The sequence below is a fragment of the Taudactylus pleione genome, unplaced genomic scaffold, assembly GCF_031769625.1.
Source record: "Taudactylus pleione unplaced genomic scaffold, aTauple2 ptg000015l, whole genome shotgun sequence".
Taxonomy (NCBI): Eukaryota; Metazoa; Chordata; class Amphibia; order Anura; family Myobatrachidae; genus Taudactylus; species Taudactylus pleione.
Genome location: NW_028284417.1, coordinates 25,210,648 through 25,235,896, shown reverse-complemented (window position 1 = coordinate 25,235,896; position 25,249 = coordinate 25,210,648). Strand labels below are relative to the sequence as shown.

Below are 25,249 nucleotides of genomic sequence, written 5' to 3'. Positions count from 1 at the left end.
GGCTTTCTGTCACGCAGGGTAGACAGTCAGCTTGCCCCCCCCCCCCCCCCCAGTAGATCGTAGACAATAAAGTCAACATACAGCATTGTGACCGCCATATAATGCAGAGAACATTACAGTGGCCGCCATACAATACATAGAGCATTTTACCACAGTGACCTTACAATACAGTAAACTTCACAGTCAACATATATATAATAATACAGAGAGTATCAGTGTCTGCCATATATTACAGAGAGCATCAATATGACTAACACCAGATAATACAAAGAACATTACAGTGACTGCCATATAATACAGATAGGGTCAGTGACAGACAGTGTAATGACTGCCTCACAGCACAAAGGTTGTGGGTTCGATACTCACCACGGCCCTACCTGTGTGGAGTTTGTATATTCTCCCTGTGCTTGCGTGGGTTTCCTCCGGGTACTCCGGTTTCCTCCCACACGCCAAAAATATACTGTCAGGCTAATTGGCTCCCACAAAAATTAACCCTAGTGTGTATGTGTTAAGGGAATATAGACTGTAAGCTACACTAGGGCAGGAACTGATGTGAATGGCCAAATATTCTCTGTAAAGCGCTGCAGAATATATGTGTGCGCTATATAAATAACTGGTAATAAATAAATAAAATAAATAAATAATATGCAGAACATCAGTGATGGCCAGTGTCATGGTAGAGCTTATTTCCCCTTCCTGCTTGGGACCTGGAAGTGACATGAAGGTGGAAGTGCAGTTCATGCCCATTCAGGCCAGCTAAAGAAGTAAGTTGTCCCCACTTAAAGAAGAAAGGTGCATGCTCCGTGGCTCGCTACACTCGCCACAAGGTTATATTCCCCCTCTATGCCCACTTGGATGGTAGGGAATGATGCTGGACACTGGCTGATGACGTCAGGATCCTCTCTGTGAAGAGGATTTAGACACTACCCCAGTGTCATCGCTAGTTGAGTGCGGACCACACCGAATGTCACCCTCAGGGGGTGTGATACCAAAATGCTGGCTCCTCCTCATTGACCTGGAGCCGGGAGCTCCACTGTGATGTTATTGTGCTATGCTCAGCTCCTAATCAGTGAGGAGTAGCCGGCAGTTTCTGGGGACAGACCGGCATCTCCGGCTGGGCTCGTCTTTAGAGTGATAAAACCGTGAGCGTTCCGTGAGGCCACACCCCTTTTTGGGCGGGTGGGTCTTAGGTACACGCAGGTCTAATTGGCGCACTGGGTGTCACCTGCCCCCGTGACACCTCTGATGATGGCATATAATCTAGAGAGCAATGTGATTGCCATATAATACAGAGGGGTTTGGTATGTATGTAACACTGACCTTAATAGGAAAACAAACACATCGTGCCACTATAACTCTTCCTGCTTCCCTTCTTTACAGAGGCAAAGCAGGAAGCAGTAGTGACGAGATGTAATAACATCTCATCTGCTGGAGTGAAAACTACCCCCTCCGGCAATCCCTGCCAGAGCCCACAGTGCATCAGCCGAGTGCTAATGCGCTGTGTCTCCCTTCCCGGCCGGCTCCCATGGTCATGTGCGGAATCTCGCAAACATCGCAAGATCTCACGTGCTGCCCAGAGCCCAGTAGCCGCCACAGCCAGGGACAGTGTCCCTTCTGTGATGGTAGTCGAAATCGATAGCTGCAGCTGTTGGAACGGTCAGTGCCACTGACATTTCATACATTGGCTGGCACATTGGCGCGCTATCTTGTAGATGTCATTTACCACCCAATCCCACATTAATACATGAGGGAGAAGCGGTATCAGGGCACATGACATGCGCTGACACCACTAAATCCCCATATCGTCGGATGATATATTTCCCCCACAGTAAAAAAAATAAAATACATTTGTCCCCACAGCAAAGAAATAAATAAAACACACAATAGTTGTCCCCAGACCCTCATAGAAGCCTCACCTGACCTGTCAGCCGCACTGCAGAGGACAGCTTCCAGCCTCTCCCTCTTCCTCAACCACAGGCAGCAGCAGCAGCAACCAGAGCACGCGTGGGTAGGTTTAAGTCAGAGGTACACATGAGTAGGTGGGTTCTAGAGCACACATGGGAAGGAGAGTTAAGGGGGTATCCACTACACGACTAAGTGGAACGTTTGAACGATAACGATCGTTTGATCGTTCAATCATTTGCAAATCGTTTGCAAAAGTGTCTAAAACGACCAGCGATGCGCGTGCCCGCTGGTCTTTTAGACATCTATGATCTCTCCAACATGCTGGTCAACCTGATGATATTGTCAGGTTCAGCATGTTTCCAGATGATTGATGACCCTGCACTGAACGTCTGCTCGTTCAGTGCAGGGTCATCAAACAACTGACAAACAACTGCACAATTACAATGTCGTAATCGTGCAGTCGTTTTCAGATCTGGTAGTGGATACCCCCCTAGCGGCACAGTTTGGTAAGAGGGGTCAGAGGAACACTATAGGATATAGGAGGGGTCAGAGACACACATGGGTAGGGGGGTTAAGCAGCACAGTTTGGTAGGTGGGTCAGTGGCACAGTTTGGCAGGGGGGTCAGAGGAACACTATGGGAGGGCAGATTCTGTGTCTGTGTGCCTCTATGCCTGTATAAGCAGGGAGAGAAGGAGCAGTGGCCCTCATTCAGAGCCATACGCTCTGAGCAGAGCGCACGCTCTGAATGAGGGCCGCCCTCCATAATTATGGAGCGTCCTCCTGGACGCTCGTATAGCTGTGGGTCACCACCCACAGCCTATACGAGCGTGCAGTTTGATGGCCGCGATGGTCTTGACCATCGCGACCATCGCCACGGCGAGCCGGAGCCTGCGGTTGAGTTTTTCAACCGCAAGGCCCGAAGTGATTTTGGCTCTATCAGAGCCAAAATCACTCCCACTGACATCACTAGTGATGTCAGTGGGCCGGCTTCTGACGGTAGGTGTTCCCTTGGGAACGCCCCCGTCAGGGAGGCACGCCCCCGGCACGCCCACCAAAGGGGGCGTGCTGTCAATCAACATCGACAGCACGCTCCCTTTGATCAGACACAACGAGCGAAGGAAAATCCTTCGCTCGTCGCGTCTGGCGCATGCGCAAACTCACACAAACTCGACCCTTAGTAAATTTGCCCCATAGTCTCAAATGATCTTGACAAACTGCTCAAGCATAGAAAACCATATGCAGATAACATCACGAGAGGTGAAAGAATAGCGTTAGAACAGATCTCCAAATGGCAGGATGTAGTGGTCAAGCCCTCTGACAAGGGGGACAACACAGTTCTGTGGCCCAGGGATATGTATACTGAGGAACTCAATAAACAATTGAGTGATAACAGTTGTTATAAACAATTTATATTTAATCCGACCCAAAACTTCTCAAACAATATATTAGCCTAATCACTACAGCTTTTAAGGATGGAGTTATCAATAAAATTGATTTTGACTTTCTGAAAATTGATAAACCAAAAACAGCTACATTGTATTTTCCCCCAAATATACATAAGAATGACAAGGTACCTCCTGGGAGACCAATAGTATCAGGAATGGATAATCTGTCAGAAAAGGCCAGTGTGTTTGTATACCAACACCTATGTAAACATGAACTCACTTTACCTTCATATGTGAGAGATACAATGGATGTACTCAACAAACTTCAAGATCTAAGTGTGAACCCTGGCGAGTGGTTAGTGTCATGTGATTTGGAAAATTTGGACGGCAATAAGGACAGCTTGTGCTCCCACATATGCCAACCTCTACCTGGAGTGGTGGGAGCTGGAGATTGTATTTAATGAATGTCATGAGAAATACACAGAAAATATACTAATGTGCCTACGTTACATCAATAACATGCTGATACAATGGGAAGGAGACAAAAGTCCTGAACAGAAATTACCTTAATCTCAAATTAACTCACGTCATGAGCCAAGAAGAAATAAACCTAAATACAAATTGACATGTTCAGAAAGAGTACAGCTACAAATAGCATATTACACTCAGCTATTTCTCATTTACCCACCACAATTCGAGCAATCCCAAACAGTGAACTTTTACGTACCAAAAGAAACTGCTCTACCCTATAATCATTCAAAACAAGAACAATTAAGTGAGAGACTCAAGGACCGGGGGTACAGTAAAAAGTTAATCAAGAAATCTGTAAGAGAGACAGCTAAATATTCAAGAGACTCATTATTAAAATCAAAAAGTGAAAGAAGAGAGTCAAGAAACAATTAGATTTATTGGAACTTTTAATGTTCATTGGAGAGAAATAACTAATATCCTACAGAAGCATTGCCCGATTCTTCAGACAGATACAGATCTCGTTGCTATCCTAACTCCACAAGTACAAACTAGCTGGAGGAGATCAAGCAATATCAGAAACAGAATAGTTCATAGTCATCTAACCTCAAACAAGAAACCAATATTCGGTAAGAAAGGCTCACATGGATGTGGACACTGCAAGGCGTGTAGATACATGATAACGAAACAGTGGTATTATCATAAGTACAATAAAAAATTGACAATTCAAAACTACATAACTTGTATCACAGTAGGTACAATATATCATCTAGAATGTCCCTGTGGTAAGAGTTATGTGGGAAAAACATCAAGTCCCCTAAAAACAAGAATACTTGAACATGCTGGAACAATACGAATTGCCAGCAAAGATCTGGTGAAATTTAAACCTCTTACATCAATTGGCAGACATTTCCACAAACATCATAACAGCAATCCCAATACTCTAAAGGCCTTTGGCATGAGACACATACAAATGGGAATCCGGGGGGAAGACCTTGGTGTAGCACTCTTGAAAGTGGAAACAAAAATGATTTTCCTTAGGGATAGTCTACATCCTAATGGCCTCAATGAGAACAATAGTTATATTTCTTTTTTGTAAAAATCTTCGTCACACATGAACATGAAGGTTGTCTGACCTCACTTTCACCAACGTGTGTGTATATATATGTATATATATATATATATATATATATATATACACTGTACACTTACAATGGTAATTAGAATTTTAGCTATTATCATACATTTTTTAACTATGAACATAACACGCACCATCACATCTTTTATTATTTAATTTATAAGAGATATTAAAAATCCCTTGTCGCTTTATTAGGATAATTCATATTATGATGAGCAAATAATAGTCAAAAAGTCTGCGATATGAACAGCACAAATATAATATACATCCTCAAATATGTTCTCCGAATCCACATAAACTATGTATCAAGATTGAATTAATGATCTAAATTGAACTGATATAAGTTACATTCACCGCTATTTAATATGCCAGATACAATCAGTATGAATAAGACTGCAATGCGATTGGTCCAAACGAACACACCCTCTATCCCAGGTCATGAGATCATACAATCCATTGGAGGACACATAGCGCTCTGACCAGGAGAGAAAGAGGACCTTCTATTGGCCCAGATGATCACGTGACTGAAAGACGGAACTAGATTGGCCCTTCAGTATGAATATAGTTCGGAGAAGTAGAGGCATTCGGCTTGCATTGAAAAAGCCTAAGACAGCGAAATGCACGTCGGCACGCCTGCTGTGTGTGCTCTGATTTTAACCCCCATGTCAGTGTAATGCAACTACTATGTGAAATAGTGGGGTGACAGTGTACAAACTTATTGTACTTTATAAAGAGACAAGCGAATGTCTCTGAGCTATCCAATTACTAATACAGTGGACATTTAGCAACAATGTTACCACGTATATCTCATTATGGCATTTAGCTGGATTAGTCACAGCAAAACTCTATATATTACAGGGAATGAGTGTATGTGACATAGAGGAATACATAAGATCCTAAAATATATTAAGAAGTATTGAGGAACTCTGAGTCATATAGCTAACTGAATTAAATTATAATTATAATTCACTATGCCAATTATCAGATAATCTGCCTTAATAAATAAAAGACCAAAATATATGCAGATGCAAAAATATTAAAGGTTGAAATATATGAATGATAATTGACATACAACCGAATCGGGATGCAGTCAGGAAGCCGATGGTCGGATCCCGACTGTCTAATCCCGGCAGGGGTCTAATGATTGTGGTCGAAATCCCGACGCCTATCATTACCCCTACGCCGGGAGCTTGATGCCCGGCATACCAAACAAAGGTAAGCCGGGCAGTGGGCGCGGGCAGCCGCGGGGGGGAGGGTTAGGTTAAGGGCTCCCGGGGGGGACACCCAGGAGGGTTAGGTTAGGGGAAGGAGGGGGTTAGGGTTAGGCACCCCCGAGGCTAGCCTTCCCTGCTCTGTGCCTCCCACATGGTACAGCCAGCCTTCTCTGCCCACCCCCGGTCCAGCCTTTCCAGCCCTGTGCCCCCCCATGTCCAGCCTTACCTGCCTGTTCCCCCCATTAAGTTCCAGCCTTTCCTGCCCTGTGCAACCCCCTCTGTCATGTCTAACCATCCCTGTGTCCCCAATAGGTCCAGCCCTCCCTGCTTGCACTTCCCCTTCTTTCTGGCTATTTGTGTGGATCCAGCTTTTTCAAAGTGTTTTACGTGGATCCGGCATTTTCAATGTATTTTATGTGGATCCGGCATTTTCAGTGTATTTTTTCAATATACTTTATGTGGATCTGACTTTTTCCATGTATTTTAAGTAGATCTGGTTATTTCAATAAATTTTATGTGGATCCGGCTATTTAAATGTATTTCATGTGGAGCTGGCTTTTTCAATATATTTTATGTGGACCTTTTTTTACTCATTGTTTTGACACTGGGCGGATCTCCTTCCTGGACCTGACCCTAGAGATCCTTGATAATAGGATCTGTACCTCTAATTTCTCGAAAGAAGTGGGTAGAGATTCTTATCTACATTATACTAGTGCACACTACCTACCTTGGAAAAGAAACATACCTAAAGGCCAACTACTTCGCTTAAAACGAAATTGTTCTACTATCGAATTTTTTGAAAAACAGGCTGAAGGTATGATAAATTCTTTTCATCAACGGGGATATCCTGATTTAGTTGTAAACAAGGCTCTGAATGATGTTAGAAATATTAATAGAGATATTCTCCTGAAACAGAATAAGAGAAGGGAAAAAGGGGAGAAAGATTTGAGTAAGGAAGTGGCCTTTATTTCTACCTTTAATAAACAATATCTTAAAGTGAAAAATATAATACAAAAGAATTATAATATCCTCAAACAAGATCGCCTCTTATGTGACCTAATTCCCCCAAAACCTGTTTTTATTTTTCGAAAAAACAAGTCCCTTAAGACTGTATTAGCACCAAGTATGTCAAAAACATCTGTGGATCAACAGTCAGTAAGATCTTTGGAAATCCCTTGGCTTAAACCTAAGCCGAATGGATTTTTTAAATGTGGTAGTTATACATGTATCACATGTAGGGATGTGCTGGCTCGGTTCTACTCAGTTCAACCGAGCCTGCACATCCCTAATCACATGTAACTATATTGTCAATAGAACACTATGTGCTAGGACAAAAATGGGAGATTCTTACGAGATAAAGAGTTTCATCAATTGCAATGGTAGTTATGTTATTTATATGTTAAGATGTGATTTGAGATACGTCGGAAGAACCACTAGGATGCTCAAATGTAGGTTTCTTGAGCACCGTAGAAACATCCTAAATAAAGTGATAACACATAGTGTGTCTAAACATTTTTTGGATCACCATGATGGAGACCCAAAATGTTTAAGATTATTAGGTTTAGAACACATTCCAATTACAAGACGTGGGGGTGATCGCTTTAAAAATTTATGTAAGCAGGAGGTATTCTGGATGTTCAGGATGAATTGTATATATCCAGATGGCCTAAATGAGGCAATAGAATTAAATTCCATCATTGACTAAATTATCAATAGAGAGACTTTAATATTTATAGATCTGTTGAGGATATTTACTACAGTATAACAATTCAAGATTTCACATCTATCCCAACTTCAGTTATAGATCATGTAACGTACTGAGGATATTTATATGGATATATATTGTTCTATATCTGTATCTATTTGTGTTCCCTTTAGGATATGCTCCTTTTGATATCCACTATGGTAATAATTTTCATGATATGCTAACTATGGGGAGAGGAATCCAAACATTGTAGATGACATATAGTTGAATAGACTACATGCACGCATATATGCATGTACATAGGTCTGTTTATAGAGATGTACCAACACTATGTGTCGATAATGTGTTTAGAAAAGTCATAATATTAACATGTGATTCTCCCTTTCAATGATATGATAGTGGATATCTTCTTCCTTTTATATATCTATTGTGTCAGCTTATTCTTACTTTGCTCTTTCTATCCTGTTGCGTGAAAAAATATTCACAAACTACAAATCCCAGAATCCCTAGGAATTGTCTCCACCTGGATAGGTTAATTTGAACCATGTGATTATAGGATACAGATTGAGGCCGATCATGTGACTTAATCACATGATCGGACTAATAGGTACACCCACCTATCTAGGATTGGATGATACACACATCACGTGATCGCATATTTCATAGGAATTGTGACATGAGTACACGCTAGCGGCACGTGACTGTATTCGTAAACATTGCAGATAGACTTAAGAAGTCTTGAAATCTCAATCCAAGCAGGTAAACTAATTATATTATGTCATCCTTAACTCCATTTAGGGAGAGAATTTAATTAGAGAGCCGCGATCGGCATTTAATGCAGCACTAAATGCAGACTAGTTTCTGTTTACATCATGTGACCAAACGACGAAGAATCGGAAGTCCCAGTTTATAGTGTTTAACTATTATGTTTTTAAAAACAATAGGTTTGCCTTCTAATTACTTGGATACATATGTGTATATTTATGTTTTTTTATATGTTATATTGTGAAATAAAAATGTCAAGTATCTGTTAATTGAAATCAGGTGCCATTAATGAACCTATTCAGAGGGGTATAAAACACCAGCTCTGGAACTCATGAGATACCTTTGATAAAGCTGCACCTGGATGCAGTGAAACGCGTTAGGACTCATTCCAATACCTATCTCACCACCGACTTTGATGTGGACTCAACCCACTGCCTTATTGAGTTCTTGGGACTACATAACTGAATTATGGAGTAACTGCCTATCATCTACAGTCAGCTGCTTGCTGATGGATGCCGCACCATTTGAGGACATGCTATATTGATCCACTACCTCAAGGATATTTCCTCTAGCGGACACCTACACAAGTGCAGTACTCTGTCCCAATTGAGCTCCCTGCAGTTGAAGAGATCAGCCCAAAAAGGAGGCATAATACATCGGAATACAGCGTGTTGCCTATGGATACCGCACCATTGAGGACCCAGTGATTGGATCAAGGGACATTCCTCTAGCGGATACCAGGAGAAATAGGCTGCTATAAAGATCTGCATTCCTCATTTTTGCAAACCTTATAAAGGCCTATCCACTTACCCATCAGTCTGCCACCATCGGGACATTCTAATCCAAAGTTGTGGGTGAGATTGTATGTTTTTAATGTACATGTTCACTTTACATTTCAATTGATATGGTAAATACCGTATAATTTTTAATAAATATATATTGTTCATTTTACAGGTACCAATTGAATTTCAATATTTATTTGTATGTGTATATATCAATAGCGCTGCTATTTTGTTGGTATTTTCTTTTATGTGGACCTGGCTACTTCAGTTTTTTCAATGTATGTAATGTGGTTCTGTATGTATGTATATATATATATATATATATATATATATATATAGTATATCTATCTATCTATCTATCTATCTATCTATCTATCTATCTATCATTCTATCGCTTTCCCTATATATTTAGTATACATTCTGTGTGTGTGAATTTACAGCAGTTTTCTCTCCTATATTTCTGTAGTTGTAGATTGCCATGTTATAATAACAACCACCCCCACAGCCCAAACTTTGAGAATTTTTAAACTGGTTTATGCATGAAATTTATGCCCCACCCCTGATGTAGCTCCACCCACATTATGCACATCTCCATCTTCCTTTGCCCCATCCCCTGGGGAGGAGGGACCCTGCCTATTTTGTCAGTACCGAGCCACAAAATTCCTGGTGGCAGCCCTGACCACTTTCCAGCATCAATATCACAGATTTTTTTTATGCCGTGCCCACAAATTATACCTTGTTTTTTTTTCTCAGAAGACTTTGTACTTTCAAAAATATAAAATTTTTATTCATTGTAATACGTAATTTTTTTTTTTTAACCAAAATGGTCAAAAAGTGTTTTTTTATTGAAATATTAAAAAATGAACCAAAAAGCAAACATGAAATACTTTGTGTTCATTGGTTGCCAATAATTCATCTTTCCAAAATAGTAAAAAGCAAGATTCTATGTGTAGGTTTTGACAATTTTTTTTAAAAAAATCTCCACTTGGAATGAAAATGTTTTTTTTTATTTTTTATTTTTATTTAGTTTTGCTTTCTCAATTTAAATGCTTACTATGTGTAGGAAAAATATGATAGCCCAACAAGGGTTACCATTTTATAAAAAAGACATCAACTTTTATTATTTTACTAAAGATGGGGGAGATGGCTACTACACGCATTCAAATATGGGTGTCCACTCGGTTGCACCTGTCATTATGGTAGGTGATACAGCACAGAGTTGTAGACCAAATAAAGCCCAGGGCAAAAAGTCCCTTTGGCTCCTGCCTTAAAAAAAATAATTGATACTGTTTCTTTTTGTGCATCAACCTAAAATACATTATATATATATATATATATATATATATATATATATATATATATATATATATATTGTGATAGAAGCACTGGTAAAGTGGTCAATGGCAGGTACATTTGTCCTAGGTTTTTGGCCTATGTGTTCTAAAAACCGCCAGTAGAAGTCTGTTTTGTAAGCAGACCATTCTTTTGGAAAAGCCGGTTTGGGTCCTGGGGGTGTGGATGTGTGGAGAGGGAGGGCTCCATCCACAGGCCACTCCAGGTTTTGGGCCTTTTAGCCTCTAAACAGGCTCATTAGGGCTTGCAGCTGGAAATGGCTAATATAAGCATGGTTTGTTTGTGGCTGAGTGTCTCACACCTGGGAGAGCAGGCAGACTAGCCTGTTCAGAGACACTTGGTGATAATCCTTGTAAGTACTGTGCATGTATTTTGTTGATGGTGAGGACAATAAGCCCTACCATTATTATAGAGAGGGAATCTGCTGTGAAGCTAGTGCCCAGCCGGGCTAGGACTTATGTTTATGTTTTGTTTATGTTTATATTCATTTGGCACAATAAAGACTGGTGCTGACCAGTTTGTACGAGAACCCCTGACTTGTATACTGTTTCTACGGCTGCTGTGTGTGTAAAGAGGGAGTCCATCTACCCCAGGAGAGGGACCCCTATTTCGACTGTGTCACAATATATATACAGTCAGGTGCATAAATATTGGGATATTTACAGAATCTTCATATTTTGGCCTCTATTCACCACCACAATGGCTTTGAAATGAAACAAACAAGATGTGCTTTAACTACAGACTTTCAGATTTCATTTGACGGTAATTACATTAAAATCAGGTGAACGGTGTAGGAATTACAATGGTTTCAATATGTGCCTCCCACTTTTTAAGGGGCCAAAAGTAATGGGACTATCAACTCAAAAGCTATTTCATGGACAGGTGTGGGCTATTCCCTCGTTATTTCATTATCAATTAAGCAGGTAAAAGGTCTGGAGTTGATTCTAGGTATGACATTTGCATTTCGAATCAGTTGCTGTCGACTCACAATATGAGATCAAAGAGCTGTCATTATCAGTGAAGCAAGCCATCATTAGGCTGAAAAATCAAAACAAACCCATCAGAGAAATAGCAAAAACATTAGGTGTGGCCAAATCAACTGTTTGGAACATTCTTAAAAAGAAAGAATGCACTGGAGAGCTCAGCAACACCAAAAGACCCGGAAGACCACGGAAAACAACTGTGGTGGATGACAGAAGAATTATTTCCCTGGTGAAGAAAAACCCCTTCACAACAGTTGTCCAAATCAAGAACACTCTCCAGGAGGTAGGTGTATATGTGTCAAAGTCAACAATCAAGAGAAGACTTCACAAGAGTGAATATAGAGGGTTCACCACAAGATGTAAACCATCGGTGAGCCACAAAAACAGGAAGACCAGATTAGAGTTTGCCAAACAACATCTAAAAAAGCCATTACAGTTCTGGAACAACATCCTATGGACAGATGAGACAAAGATCAACTTATACCAGAGTGATGGGAAGAGAAGAGTATGGAGAAGCATGGTGGTGGTAGTGTCATGTCGTGGGCATGTATGGCTGCCAATGGAACTGGTTCCCTTGTATTTATTGATGATGTGACTGCTGACAAATATTATATGCTCATATTCAGTCAAATGCTTCAGAACTCATTGGACGGCGCTTCACAGTGCAGATGGACAATGACCTGAAGCATACTGCAAAAGCAACCAAAGAGTTTTTTAAGGCTAAAAAGTGGAATGTTATGCAATGGCCAATTCAATCCCCTGACCTGAATCCGATTGAGCATGCATTTCACTTGATGAAGACAAAACTGAAGGAAAAATGCCCCAAGAACAAGCAGGAACTGAAGACATTTGCAGTAGAGGCCTGGCAGATCATCACCAGGGATGAAACCCAGTGTCTGGTGATGTCTATGCGTTCCAGACTTCAGGCTGTAATTGCCTGCAAAGGACTTGCAACAAAGTATTAAAAAGTGAAAGTTAGATTTAGGATTGTTTAGTTTGTCCCATTACTTTTGGCCCCTTAAAAAGTGGGAGGCACATATAGAAACTGTTGTAATTCCTACACCGTTCACCTGATTTGGATGTAATGACCCTCAAATTAAATCTGAAAATCTGCAGTTAAAGCACATCCTGTTTGTTCCAATTCAAACCCATTGTGGTGGTGAATAGAGGCCAAAATATGAAAATTCTGTCAATGTCCCAAGATTTATGCACCTGACTGTATATATATATATATATATATATATATATATATACTCCCCTTTAGAATGTAAGCTCTCTTTGCATTTTCTTCTACTCCTTACTCCCCACAAGGGCACCTAACACTTTACTGCTAACATCCTGCTGCTCATTGTGAGTGTTTTAATCACTATTGCAGCAATGTATATAAACCATGTCCGTGTACTGCACCGTAATGTACTGTAAGTTACTAATTTCTTGTTCACTTATTAGTTTATGTACTCTGTAAGGCACTGTGGAACACTTATAAATAAAGGATATTAATAATAATAATAATAATATATATATATATATATATCTCAAAAGTGATTACCAGACAATAGCTACAATTGGGTCATTCCCCTCTTTTAAATATATATTTCCACAAAGTATCAGGTGTCATTGCAGGGATGAGAGAGGCCAGTGAGAAGGCTGCAGTAGTCGAGACGAGAAATTATTCAGCGAGTGGACAATAGTTTTGGTGACATCCTGGGAGAGGAAGGGTCTGATGTTGCAGAGCTGGAAATTGCAAGATTGGGCAAGGGATTGAATGTAGGGGACAAACGAGAGGGAGGAGTCAAGAATGACACCAAAGCTGCAGAGTTAGGGAACAGAGGAGATAGTGATGTTGTCAACAGTGATACAGAAGATGAAAGATCAGGAGAGTCAGAGAAAACAAAGAGTTCAGTTTTGGCCATGTTGAGTTTAAGAAAGGCAGCGAACATCCAGTCGGAGAGGCAAGTGGACACCCGAGGGAGGATGGAAGGGAAGAGTTGAGTGTCATTGATATAGAGGTGATAATGGAGGCCAAATGAGCTGATAAGCTCACACAGGGAGGAGGTGTACAGAGATAAGAGCAGAGGGCCAAGGACAGAACCCTGCGGGACACCCATGGGAAGGAAGAATGGGGGGAGGTAGAGTCAGACATAGCCACAGAGAATAAGCAGTTGGTGAAGTAGGAGGTGAACCAAGAATGGACAGTGTCAGAGAGGCCAACAGTCTGAAGGATGCGCAATAGAAGAGGGTGATCCACAGTGTCATACCCTGCAGAGAGGTCCAAAAAGATGACCATGGAGAAATGGCCCCTGGATTTGGCAGAGAGAAGATTGTTGGTGAATTTGGCCAGGGCGGTTTCAGTGGAGTGGAGGGGGTGCAAGTCAGATTGGAAGGGATCAAGGATAGAGTTGTTAGAAAGGTAGCAGGTCACTTGAGAAATTTGGAGGCAAATAGAAAAAGAGAAATTAAGTGATAATTAGCTAGTCAGCAGGGGTCAAGCTTTTTTTGTTTCAGAATGGGTTAGACAAGAGCATGTTTGAAGCAAGAGGGAAAAATACCAGGGAAGAGGGATAGATTGAAGAGATGAGCAAGGTGAGAGCAGACAATGAGAGAGAGAGAACAAAGGAGGCAAGAGGGATGAGATCCAGGGAATAGACAAAATAAGGGAATGGACTTAGTCGCCAGTGGTAGGGCGGAAAGAGCACAAGGGTTGGTGGCTGTAGGGAGGGGGTTGGCATGGTAGGGGCAGCAGAAGAGTGATTTTGGAATTTATAAAAGAGCTAAACTCAGTGGCAGTAGGGGAAGATGGGAGGGGAGGAGGGGGGAGAAGGAGTGTGTTGAATGTAGCAAAAAGGCAGCTGGGATTGGGGGACTGATAAGAGCACCAGCTCTCTCTCTCTCTCTCTCTCACCCATATAGCTATGGCTCTGTATGAAATAGAAGCATTATAAGAAAAGCCACATGAAAGTTGGTCTGTGTGGCAATCAGGCTGAGAGAGATCATGGACTTGATGGCTGCCATAAATGAAGGATTGGTTTGCTTCCATGCTCTTTCTATTTCTCTAGCATCCTATCTGAGAGATGCAGGTAGACAATAGGTTGTAATGGGAGCTGTTACAGGAGCGGGCATATCATTAATCTTAAACTTGTTTGTGGACTAACTCTTCCCTCTCTACATCTGTTTTAGCTTTATTTTTGTACTGATGAAGTGCGCACCATCATAGTGTGGCACCATCAGTTTTATACATTTTCCTTTATTTTACATTTCACTCTGTGTTACAGCTGCAGAGGTCTTGCTATAAACTCCGCTGGAGGGGAGCAGGTTTTGGAGCGTATAACAGTGCTCTATGCCTGCCCTCAGTCCTCCCGGCTTCCATAGAGAGGTCGTTCAGATCCTGTGGGTGACTAGCCCTTTGTGCCCATAGCTCTGGGAGCCACATCTGGAACATTTCATCAGCCCTGTTCCCAGGGGTGTTTCTAGAGAGGAGGGAGCCCGTGTGCAGTCTCCGTCATGGGCCCCCTCCTCTCCGTCCGGCGGCCGGCTGCGCACTGAGGGCCTGATTCAGACCCGCTCGTGAGCGCTGAGCGCTCGCAAGCGGGTCGATGTTGCCCAAGTGCGCAAGCGCACGACGGAGACGGCTCCGTCGTGCCCATGCGCGAGACCCGAACAACGACGGCCAAGCTGTCGCTATGGGTCTCGCACCAAAGGGGGCATGCTGTCGATGGTGATTGACAGCACGCCCCCTTTGGTGGGCATGCTGAGGGCGTGGCTGCCCAGACAGAGGCATTCCTATGGGAACGCCTACCATCTGGGGCCGGCCCCACTGACATCACTAGTGATGTCAGTGGGAGTGTTTTTGGCTCTGATAGAGCCAAAAGCACTCCAGAGCTTGCGGCAGCGAGACCCTACCGCAAGGGTCTCATTGCAAGCCCGATGGTCGTGATGGTCTTGACCATCGCGACCATCATTTTGGCCGCTCGCTATAGCTGTGGGTGGTCACCCACAGCTATGCAAGCGGCCAGGAGGCCGCTCCAAAGACTAAGAGGGACGGCCCTGATTCAGAGCGAGTGCTCTGTCAGAGCGTCCGGCTCTGAATCAGGGCCTGAGGGCCTGATTCAGAGCTGGACGCTATTTGCGGTCGTTCGTCCAGAAAAATATGAGATATGGTAAGAACTTACCTTTGTTATCTCTATTTCTACAAAGTCCATAGGGTTCCACAGGATACCTTGGGGTATAGGTGTGACGTCAGTCATCGGGCACCATAGAGTTAAGCTTTCAGCCTCCCAGGATGCACTAGGGTCCCCCTCCTATACCCCGCCCCCGAGCCAAGGCATCTCAGTTAGTTACCAAGCCATAGGCAGGAGGAGGAGAAGGAAGAGAGAGAAAGAAGATCTGGATACACACAAGAATCACACTCTCACCAGAGGGAGATGGGAAAACTGGTGACCAGACCAAAGCCCATCTGCAGCACAGGTGCGACAGGGCGGGAGTCCTGTGGAACCCTGTGGACTTCGTAGAAATAGAGATAACAAAGGTAAGTTCTTACCATATCTCATATTTTCTACTTCAGGGTCCATAGGGTATCCACAGGATACCTTGGGGATGTCCCAAAGCAGTATCCTTTAAGGGTGGGGACGCTCCTGTGCTGAAAGGAGAATCCGCTGCCCGAAGAAAGCATCCTGAGAGGCGAAGGTGTCAAACCTGTAATACCTCACGAAGGTATGGACAGAGGACCACGTAGCAGCCTTGCAGATCTGGACTGCAGAGGCACCACGTCGAGCTGCCCACGAAGGACCCACAGACCTAGTGGAATGAGCCTTCAAAGAAGGAGGAACCGGCAGACCTTCATGAAGATAAGCTTCAGAAATAGCCATACGGATCCAGGCTGCCAAAGTTTGCTTTGAAGCAGGCCAACCCTTTTTACGGAAGTCATAGAGGACAAACAAGGCGTCCGACTTCCTAAACGAAGAAGTGCGGTCAACATAAGTCCTTAAGGACGACGGTTTCCGAGCTTGTAACATGGTACGCACCACAGAGCTGGAAAACCCCCTGGACCTCAACATGGTTGTCTCAACAGCCACGCCGTCAAAGACAGCCGAGCCAGGTCCGGGTGAAGACAAGGACCCTGCGACAGAAGGTCTGGTCATAGCGGCAACCGCAGAGGACTGAACACGGACAGACCCTGAAGGTCTGAGAACCAGTGCCATCTGGTCCACGCGGGAGCTATCAACAGGAACGTCCCTCCTTCCTGTTTGAATTTCCAGATTACCCGTGGAAGAAGGGAAACCGGAGGAAACAGGTATGCGAACCGGAACGTCCACCGGACGGACAGAGCATCCACCAGAGACGCCTGTTCGTCTCTTGTGCGAGACCCGTACACCGGCAACTTGTTGTTGTGCTGGGACGCCATCTCTGGAAGACCCCACCTATCCACCAGCAGTTGAAAAACGTCCGGGTGCAGGGACCATTCCCCCGGATGAACGCCCTGGCGACTTAGAAAGTCCGCCTCCCAATTTAGCACTCCCGGGATGAAGACCGCTGATATGGCCGGAAGATTGCGCTCTGCCCATACCAGGATCCGAGACACCTCTACGAGAGCCGCCCGACTTCGGGTTCCTCCTTGCCTGTTTATGTAGGCCACGGTGGTAGCGTTGTCCGACTGGACCTGCACCGGGCGACCCTGGAGAACCCGATGTGCCTGCTGGAGAGCATTGAAGACCGCACGGAGTTCCAAGATATTTATTGGAAGCTCCGCTTCTGTCGGCGTCCACCTGCCCTGGAACAAGTGTGGACCCGAAACTGCTCCCCAGCCCCGAAGACTGGCGTCCGTTGTCAACAGGACCCAATTTGGTACCCAGAACGGACGTCCCTTGTTGAGGTGGGTCATCTGCAACCACCAGGCAAGGGACAGGCGAACCTCCTGGGTGAGCACTATCGTCTGGGACTTCAGAGACTGAGGCAGCACGTTCCACTTGGACAGGATTAGGTGCTGCAGAGGTCTGGAGTGAAACTGGGCATATTCCACCATGTCGAACACCAACACCATGGAGCCCAGTAACCTCATCGCCGAGTGTAGAGACACCCGGCGGCTGTGCAGACAACTGCGCACCCTCGACTGTAAAGCAGAGATCTTTTCCCCCGTCACAAAGATCCTTTGCTGACCCGAGTCCAATAAGGCTCCGAGGTGCAGAATCTGCTGAGACGGGATTAGAGTGGACTTCTGCCAGTTTATTAACCAGCCGTGCTGTTGCAGTAGCGCAATGGTCAGGTCCAAGTGGTGCAGAAGGAGCTCCGGAGATCCTGCCACTAATAAAAGGTCATCCAAGTACGGCAACATGTGGACTCCCTGCAGCCGCAGAGAAGCCGCCATGACCGCCATCACCTTGGTGAACACACGCGGTGCTGTTGCCAGGCCAAAAGGTAACGCCCGAAACTGAAAGTGGTTGCTGCGGATTGCAAACCTGAGAAACTGTTGATGGCGCAAAAGAATAGGGACATGCAGGTAAGCGTCCTGTATGTCCAATGACACCATGTAGTCCCCAGGTTCCAGCTCCAGAATGATGGACCGTAGGGTCTCCATCCAAAACTTCGGCACCCGCAAAGACTTGTTGAGAGCTTTGAGGTTGAGAATCGGACGATACAACCCATTGGGTTTCTGCACCAAAAACAGATTGGAATAGAAACCCTGGCCCCTCTGGGAGAATGGAACAGGCACTATAACTCCAGCCTGGAGCATAGTGTGGAAGACCTTCCGCAGCTCCGTGGCCTTGTTCCGGTCTGATGGTAGACCCGTGGTGAAGAATCGAACCGGGTGTCTGTGCCGGAAAGAGAGGGCGTACCTGTGGGAGACCACCTCGAGAACCCAAGTGTCTGTCGTGGTGACCGACCAACACCGGGCGAACTGCAGCAGGCGGCCTCCCACTTTGGGATCCCCCAATGGGAGGCCCAGACCGTCAGGCCGCAGGCTTGTCATCAGGCTTAGGGGCCGGACGTCTGGTACTCCATGCCTGATTCCAAGGCTTGGCCGATTTCTTGGGACTGCCTGTCGGGGAAAAGACTGTGGTTTGGGCCTGCCCTGGGCCCTATAAGACCAAAAGGACGACAAGAGACATTCCGATTTGGCTGCCGCCAGCGTGGCCACAATCTTGTCCAGATCTGGACCGAAGAGAACTTCTCCGTTAAAGGGCAACGCCTCCAAACCCTTTTTGGAGTCAGCGTCCACCTTCCAGGATCGCAACCACAAGGTGCGACGAGCAGCCACCGCTGCTGAAGAAATTCGAGACACCAGTGTACTAATGTCTAAGGCCGCCTCGTTGATATAAGTGGCTGAATCACGGAGATTACCAATCAACTCCGTTTGTTCGGCCAGACAGTCGGAATCAAAGGACGCCTCCAATGAATCCGCCCAGCACTCCATCACTCTGGCAACCCAGCAAATGGCCATAGCCGGCCGCGCTGCCCCCCCGCAAGGGAATAAGCGGACTTCAGGCAGATCTCCACCTTGCGGTCCGTAGCATCCTTAAGGGAGGACATGGATGGCATCGGCAATGTGGCACTACGGACAAGACGTGTCACATGAGAATCCACCTGTGGAGGGGATTCCCACTTAGCAAAATAATTATCCGCGAACGGATAAGCCACTGCCAGGCGCCTCTGCGGCTGGTATCGCTTGCCAGTCTGTTTCCACGCCTCCTCTAAATGGTCCATTAACTGACCCGAAAGAGGAAAGACTGTGGCGTCACCCTTCACATCCTTAAAAAAGGCATACTTGGATTTAGCAGCTGGGGGAACTTCGTCCTCAATCACCAAGGCTGTGCGGACTGCCCGAATAAGTCCAGGAATATACACCTTGGACCTAGCGTCAGCGTCCTTAGTATGGAGAGGTTCCTGATCGTAAGGATCCAGAATCTCCCCATCATCAGACGTCCCTTCGTCATCCTCATAAGGAACCGACAGAGACACCACGGCCGTTTATGTGGCCACATCACAGCCTCCCCCTGCAACACATCCGACAAGTGGTGTACAGAACTAGTCAGGGAGTTAACCCACGCCGGCTCCTGAGAAACCGGGAAAGGGGAAATAGGGAGACTGCGGGGTACCACCAATTGTCTTGGGAAACCCTGCATGGGTGACGACACCACTGACTGCTGGGACAAACCCAACTGCGTAAACGCGGGCTGCGGAGCTAACTGGCCCACTAAGGTTGTAAGCGCCTGAGCGAAACAAGCCCAGGGCGGCTCCTGTACCGGTGCTGTAACCGTAATAGGCCGCGCCATTGACAAACACTGCCGGAAGAGGCCCTCCGCGCTACCCTCCCCCTCCGCTAAAGGTACTTTACACGTAGTACACTGTAGCCGGAGAGGAAAATCACTTTCAGACATGATGGTACCAAGTATGTGACCCCTCTCACCAATTGTATTTTAAAGAGGCGAGAGACCACCCTGCAGCACCGCACCGCAAGGGCTTAGCAGAAAGAACAGGGACAGTAATAAAGCTGACAGTCAGAATAGAAGATACAGGCAGCAGCGCTAGCACAGTCACATACAATGCAAAGAAAATCAATTCCTGCACTAACCATCGCTGATCACTCAACTACGCAGACACAGACTCTGGTAGGACACAGCGCTGCATACACAGACCTGACCACAGCGGAGGAGAGGTAAGCGGGGGGACCCAGACCACAATGCGTCCGTCCAGGCTTCCAGCAGCGTTCACCATGCATTCAGGAAGATGGCCGCCGAGGAGCAGAGAGGAGGCTGGCCTGGGGGAGGAGCGCTGCCACAGGGCCAGTCGGCAGAGTGCAGCGGGGGAGGCGCCGGCTGTGAGACAGGGAAGGCGCGCTCCCCTGGCATGCATTTAAGCCCCGGGATGCCGCAGTGCTACCGCTCTGCTGCGGTCCGCTGTCCCAGGGGGGTAGTGGAAGCGCAGGTTCTTACCTGGCTCCACGCTGCAGCCAGTCCCCAGGGAGCCCCCTGCCTGGGGACTCTGGACCATGTAACAGCGGGGACCCACCGCCGGACCCTGCTGCTTACCTTGCTGTCCCCCTTGATTCCGGCCATGGTCCGGAACATCTGGGGTCACAGCTAGCGCTCACCAGCATCCCCGGATCGGTACCGGCGTTCTGGTACCGGCGGGGGTGTAGGGAAGACAGCATGGACGTCAGGACTGACTGTCCATGCTGTACATCCAGATGTGCAGCCACAGCTGCATGCAGGAAAACTTCAGGGGCTCTTCTTAGCCCCCACTCCAACAGGTGCACCCGACTCCTGCCGGGCACCAAACTACACTGGGATGCCTTGGCTCGGGGGCGGGGTATAGGAGGGGGACCCTAATGCATCCTGGGAGGCTGAAAGCTTAACTCTATGGTGCCCGATGACTGACGTCACACCTATACCCCAAGGTATCCTGTGGAACCCTATGGACCCTGAAGTAGAAATAGAGGTGGCTATTCAAATGAACCGTTCGCTCTTTGCGGTCTGTTCACGCCTCTGTCTGAATGAGCGACAAAATGTCATGTCCGCTATTTATTAGATTAATCGAGTTCATCGACCAGCGTATGAACTGCTCGCTATTCTTGTGGTTGGTTTTTGCTACCACAATCTTGCGAGCAGTACTGGCTATAAAATAACCCCGTGACGTGGTCAACGACGCTGCTGTATTAATTATGCACACCCTTAAAACGCCCGTTTTGACCTTTAAGCACGCCTGCGTTCGGATCTCCACTCCCCGTTTTCAAGCACCTTCCCCTGTTACCACCCACATACGCCTCATTCTGTCACTCAAAATAGCAGGCATTCGCTATTTAGCGAACAAACGAATTTCGGCCTCACTGACTGGTTCGCGCATGCTTATTACGATCCGTACGCATGCGCAGTTGGGCAAACATCGCTCGGAGCGAACGAGCGGCCGCTTATGAGCGGCTCTGAATCAGGCCCTGAGTACAGAAAAGACCTTTATTCATATTAAGGGTGAAAATGTACAGTACAAGTGCTAGTATGGGCTTCGCCCAGTTAACGGGCTCAGAGAACAATGCTACATGGAAATTCAACATGCAGATTCAGTTAAAGTGGAAAAACATTGTGAAAGGTCACTGGTGCTCCCAACCCAGATAATGTGGATAAGACCATGGGAACCATATATCTCGCTGTAGAGCAACATATGTATTCCATTATTTAAGGTAAGATGAAGGCACATTAAATGTTGGTAGTTTTGCAGACGTTTGATAAAGACAAAGGGCCTGATTCAGAGCCGCTCGTAAGCGGCCGCTCGTTTGTTCCGAGCGATGTTTGCCCAACTGCGCATGCGTATGGATCGTAATACGCATGCGTGAACCAGTCAGTGCGGCCAAAAATCATTTGTTCGCTGAATAGCGAATGCCTGCTAATATTAGTGACAGGAGGAGGCGTATGTGGGTGGTAACAGGGGAAGGTTCTTGAAAACGGGGAGTGGAGATCAGAATGCAGGCGTGCTTAAAGGTCAAAACGGGCATTTTATGGGTGTGCATAATTAATACAGCAGCGTCACTGACCACGTCACTGGGTTATTTTAATGTCAGAACTGCTCGCAAATTTGTGGTAGGAAAAACCAACCACAAGAATAGCGAGCAGCTCATACCCTGGTCGATGTACTCGATTAATCTAATAAATAGCGGACATGACGTATGATGCGAGCGGCCAGGGGGCGTTTTTATCAAAAAAACGACCGCATGTCATTCAGACATAGAGGCGGCAACAGACCGCAAAGAGCGAACGGTTCATTTGAATAGCCATCCCCTTTTTCTGAACGAGCGAGCGCTAATAGCGACCGGCTCTGAATCAGGGCCAAAGGTTTAATGAGAGGATTCAACCTAAGATGCACTCAGTATGGCACCTGATTGAGAGATGGGTGCAGCTACGTTTGCTCATGCGTCTGTGCGCGAGTCGCGGCTGCAAGTATATGCAAATGCTAGTAGCTGCCCCTTTGTCACGATTGTAGGGTTTTTTGTTTTCTTTTAAAAAGGTTTTTATTGAAGCAATTAACACCGTACACCAAAATAATAAAAAATAATAAATAAGGTTTTCCAGATCAAATTCAAGAAAATAGTATACATGGCGTTTTAACAGCTAGAAATATTCCAGGACATTTTCATATGTTTGCATACATAACTGTGTCCATTTTGTCCAATATTTAATCTAATAGAAATTACATCTGAGACACCAATAATAGACAATAAACAGATAATAATTGACTAAATAAAAAGGAAAAGAGTGTCCGGCACTCACCCACCAGGCAACGCAATAGGAGGATCACCCAAGAGGACTCTAGTTTTCATACCATTGGGTCAGACACATACTATGATAAATTTGGGTTTATGTTAAAGTTGGCAGAGTCGTAATAAAACTTTCCCAGGTATCGAAAAAAAAAGCGACCCTTCTCTCCTTTTCAAGCACCGACACAATCCAATCCATACGGAAAATAAAATTTAATTTTTCTTTATATAATTGAAAATTGATGGGAGTTGGGTGAATCCAATCCTGCAAGATGGTCTTTTTTGCTGCTGCACTTATTGCAAGTAATAATTTTGTACTTCCCGCGGTGGGCTTTTGTCCCCTTGGAAAGATACCCAGGATGGCCCATTCTGGAGTAAATGGTACAAAATTGACTAGGTGGTTTTCCGCCTCTCGTCGTACTTGTCTCCAGAAACCTTGGACTACCGGACATTCCCATAAGAAATTATAAAGATCGGCCTCTTCCCCAGCACATCTAGGGCAATTATGAGAGTTGGATAGGCCCATTCTGTATAATCTGTAAGGGGACAAATAAGTCCTATGATATACATTTAAAAAGAGTTCATTATATGAACTAGCGGTTAATAATGTGCGAGACTTCAGTAGACCTTTTACCAAATCCTTAGTAGTCAATGTTGGAAATTGCGTCAACCACAGGCGCATCCCCTGGCTGACCAAATCATGATTTAGATTCTCGCTCAAGAATCTATAGTATATAGAAATAGCTTTGTGTGATGGTATTGGTCCTGAAAGCCGTTGATCTAATGGATTACACCAGTCATCACTCGAAAGTGGCCGTATTACCGAGGCTATATAATGTTGTGCCTGAAAATATGCCAGGGGATAAGCCCCTAGAGTCTCAAATCTCGCGGTTGCCTCATGGAATGTCAGGGGCTTATGAGTGTCTGATTGTAGGGTTTTTGATTATCTGTATCGGGACCCTTTGGCCTAACTGCAACGTAGGTGAAGCAAAGAGACTTTATGGGATACTTGCTCATGGAGCGAGTACTGACAACCAAAGAACACTAACAGGTTTGGATCGAATCCTTTGACCAGGGCTGTGCCAGGATACAGATATTGAATCCAAAAACGTGAAACCTGGAACTGTTTGTGGAGAACACAACCCTGAGACCTGACCCCAGGCACACGGAGTTGGAACCCACTACTGGGAACTCAGGAAACCCCATGGTGGAAACTCATACAGTACAGTACTTGGCCAGGAATTGGGAACTCGGAATAGAAATCAGCAATGACAAACACAGAACTGACTACTTCTGCATGGCTCTGAAACCTCATCCTGACCCCAGCCCTGCAACTTGAACATGGACTCAGAACTCAGGAACTGAAAAACCAGATATGGGGAACTCAGTATTGTCAACTGCCACAGTTGCCCAAACCTGGAACCCACACCTGATCCACAGCACTGGAACTGGTCCTGCGAGACAAAGAGCTAGCCCTAGCCACACAGCCCCCAGAGCAGGGAAATGTGTCACTAACAAGCTATATAGTGTGTAATTGGTGACCTCCAGGGACAGCCGATGATACTGGCAGCAAGGACAAGATCCTCAGAGCAGATGAAAGGCCCAGGAACCACTGAAGCAACTGCTGTGGCACCGGAGGCAAGTGGTGAGGACAGGTACCCAGGTACTTAGAGACTGGATATGTAGAACACTGATGGTTAGTACTCAGGGGCGTATTTATAATGGGTGCAGGGTGTGCAGGGCACACGGGCCCCTGGGACCAGGGGGGCCCACACCGAACACCCTTCACCCATAAAACTTACCTCTCCAGAGTCCCACGTTGGCTCCGGCGTCTGTACCTGTAAAAAGCGGCTGGAAAACTGACCACTGCGGCCATTTTCCCGTCGTTTGCGCATTCATAGTACTGGAAAAATGGCCGCTGCAGCCATTTTTCCGGTGACCTGCGCATGCGCTATAGACTCCGGGCACACTCTAGTGCCTAGAGTCTATAAGTGTGGCGCTGGGCACGCACCGCTCAGTGTGCAGCTGGCCGCTGGACGGAGAGGAGGGAGCCCATGACGGAGACTGCACACGGGCCCCCTCCTCTCTAGAAACACCCCTGTTAGTACTAGGAGATCGCAGAAGTGTAAGCATGAAGAGTGCAGAACGCAACTGGAGCCCTGGAGCCAAGAACTATCCTCAGATAGGAAATATATTGTTCTGGTAATGGGCTTGAACTCCAGAGTTGGATTAAATAGGGTGCTGTGAGTGACCATAGGTGAAGCAGATCAGGTGATCATGGCTGCTGTACACTATTAGAATCAGTGAGTCA

At 45.6% G+C, this 25,249-nt stretch overlaps 1 protein-coding gene across 1 annotated transcript in view; it reads right to left on the bottom strand.

Annotated features, from left to right (window-relative positions):
• The window catches only part of ANKRD6 (ankyrin repeat domain 6), a 241,361-nt gene that overhangs the window by 185,052 nt on the left and 31,060 nt on the right, over nucleotides 1-25,249 (bottom strand). The gene's annotated exons all lie outside the window — the stretch shown is intronic.